The following is a 3,169-nucleotide window of genomic DNA, read 5'->3' on the forward strand; positions in this document are numbered from 1 at the left end:
GGAAGGAAGGAAGGAAGGAAGGAAGGAGGACGGACAGGCACGGACGGTCCCCAGCTAAGGCAGGTGCGCCCCACCCACCCCCCGCACTCCCCAGGCCCCCCTCGACAGGCCAGGCCCCGGAGCACGAGTGCGCCTGGCCCAGGGGGGAGCTGGCAGGCCCTGGCCTGGCTCTGCGGGCTATTCCATGGAGCCTATTTGCCACGGTAACCTTGTCCCCCTGCCCACAGACGGCTCTTATAGCACACACGTAGCTGGCCTTTCCCTCTTGCACCCACCTGAGTTACCAGTTTGGGGGCAAAAGATGCAGAGATCTGGCCCCCTGCCAACTCTCTGCTCCAGTTTGCTTGCCAGACCCTCACGTGACCCTCACCAAGAGCCACGTCAGGCGGGGGAGTACAGCCACGCTTGGCACTGCAGTCCAGCAAACACGCTGCCAACTTCTAAACGGACTCCAGAGCCTCAGGACTCCCCCACAGGGTCCTCCCCCTTCCGCTCTGTGCGGCGCAGCCAGAACCCGCCGCTTGAGCACAAGGGGGAGGAGCTCCCCCCGAGGCCACGGGCATGTGGAAGGCCTTCCGGCTGCCACCCGGGGGCACAGCGATGGCTTCTCAGGCCCCGCCCTCGGAAGGGGAGCCTGGGCACCCGTCTCTACCGGGGAAGCGACTCCACTCCCCTTAGCCAGAATCGAAAGCAGCCCCGCAGGCAGAGCGGCTGAAAGAGCCCTCTAAGCCCAGCACCCCGTTTCCAGCGCTGGACAGCCAGACGCCCCCACAGGAAGCTCACTGGCACAGGGGGAGGGGGAAAGGAGGCCAGGCCCTGGCTCCGGAGGCGCCGAGGGGGCCCGCCTCTCGCCACGGCTGTCCCACTGAGCCAGCCGTCTCTCTTCCTGAAGCACAGCACGCGCACACACACACCCCTCCACGCAGGCAGAGGCAAAGGCGTCCTGGCTGGCCCTCACCAGGCACAACAGGTACAGGTCCAAACTTGCCTCGCTGCAGGAGAAAACCTCCCGGGGGGCAAGGCAGGGCAGTGCCAGGGCGGGGGCCCCCTCCCCAGGGCCACGGGCAGGCCGAGGGGTGACTAGCCGCACAGACCCAGTTCCTGGGGGGGGGGCTCTTCCCGAGAGGGAGACACCCCAAAACAACCCCTCAACCTCCACAAGCAATGCCCTCGTGAAGCCAGGCTTGGCTGAAACGGCGGCTCTTGCTGGGAGGCCAGGAGAACCTCACTGTGGCCGGGACATCTCCGGCCAAGTGCAGGTCCTCCAGGCTGGCTGCACTGCCGAGCACCCTCCGTGCCAGCAAGCAAGCAGGACCCTCCCCCCCCCCTTCTCTCCTGTCAGCTCAGTCCAAAAAGGGCTAAAACGGGCAAGTCTCTGCTCCCTCAGGTGTCTTCTAGTGACCAAATGGCCAGCCTTTCTTCCGTCAGATATACTGGTCTACTTCCCCCTCCCCCTGTGCTGGGATATTGTCCTGAATGAAATAGGAATGTTTCCAGCCCCAACTTCTGTTTCACTTTCAGGATAATCCTCTCATTCCTGTCTCCATATATTTGTCTAAGCTATCTGCATTCCTATACCTCTGCCAGACCTATCAAGGTAAACATTAACTCTCCATGTCTAGTGAATGGTCTCCCATTCAGGTTCATCCTGCCGCACATCAAGAAACATCACCTCCATTGTCTGGGACCAGGGAAACACCAGACCACCCTGTTGTTCCACAATGGACACTCCCAGCCCAAACCATCCACAGCACCTGGCTAACCCAATCATTGCTAATGTGAATCTAGACTCTGTCCCTCTGAGACCCAGCTGAGCTCTGAGCAGGAGCAGGAGACAGAGCCGCTAGAGGGGAGAGTGTTTTTTTACTTGCTTTCAGCTGAGGTGATTCAGCTGAGGATATTGTGTGGGAGGACTGTGTTTGGGAGTCTGTGAAAGCGATTAGAGTTATTGCAGAGTCCTGGCTGCTTGAGAGAGGGAGAGGAAGGGGCATTGTTGGACTGTGATTGACTGTAATTCAGTATTTGAGAAAGCACCTTGCCAGAGGCATGCGCCTCTGGCACGAACCGAAGGGCAAACTAAAGGGCTCTTTGCCTGTGGCTCTTCGCCTAGGGACTCTTAGACTAGGGGCTCTGTAAGAAGCCCAAGAAGAGCCAGAAAGCCAAGGCCCTAGGCTCTTTGTCTTTGTCTCATTCTGAACAGTGATCCTATTATGCACCTATTGCTTCAAATAAAGTAAAACCTTCTCTACAAGTGTGTGCTTCGTTGATGCGATGGGAGTCTGACACTCTTCCCCGTAAGGTAAGTTGACTTCGACAAGAAAAACCACATAAATACGAAGGGTTTTAAAAGGGGGATTATATTTACTTATTTTAAAAGAATTATGAAGCCAGAATGCCAGCAGGGGGTTGGGGGCTATCCAGTGTTTTGCACCATACTGACCGTATGGTGACTTGCCTTCCTGGTGCAAAGCGGACATTACGCATGTTTTAGATAGGCTGGTAGATAGTGCTGGGGAGGAGCCAGTGGTCGTGGTGCATGTCGGCACCAACGATGTGGGGAAATGCAGTTGTGAGGTCCTGGAGGAGAAATTTTGGCTGCTGGGCAGGAAACCTAGGTCCAGGACCTCCAAGGTAGCCTTCTCAGAAGTGCTACCTGTTCCACGCGCAGGGCCGGAGAGACAGGCAGAGATCAGGAGTCTCAATGCGTGGATGAGACGATGGTGTAGGGGGGAAGGGTTCAGGTTTGTTAGGCACTGGGATACTTTTTGGAACAAGAGGGAGCTGTACAGGCGAGACGGTCTCCACTTGTCCCAAGAAGGAACCAGGCTGCTGGCACTTTGACAAGAAAAAACACATAAATACAAAGGGATTTAAAAGTGGGCTTACATTTACTTATTTTAAAAGAATTATGAAGCCAGAATGCCAGCGGGGGGCTGGGGGCTATCCAGTGTTTTGCACGGAGTGTCACATGTATGACTATCTGCCCCCTGGACAGAAGTCTTGGGTGTGTGCTCGGTGCAAGGAGCTCCTGGTTCTCAGGGAACGTGTGTGCTGACCTGGAGAAGCAGAGACAGTCAGTTAGGCGCACAGAAAAGACTCTCGGGGACTTGTTAGATACGTCCCACTGGATCTGGCAGCCGCGCAGCTGTCAGGGAGCATGAGGGTCTAG

This window comes from Gekko japonicus, unplaced genomic scaffold (genome assembly GCF_001447785.1).
Source record: "Gekko japonicus isolate JY-2015 unplaced genomic scaffold, Gekko_japonicus_V1.1 scaffold2456, whole genome shotgun sequence".
NCBI lineage: Eukaryota > Metazoa > Chordata > Lepidosauria > Squamata > Gekkonidae > Gekko > Gekko japonicus.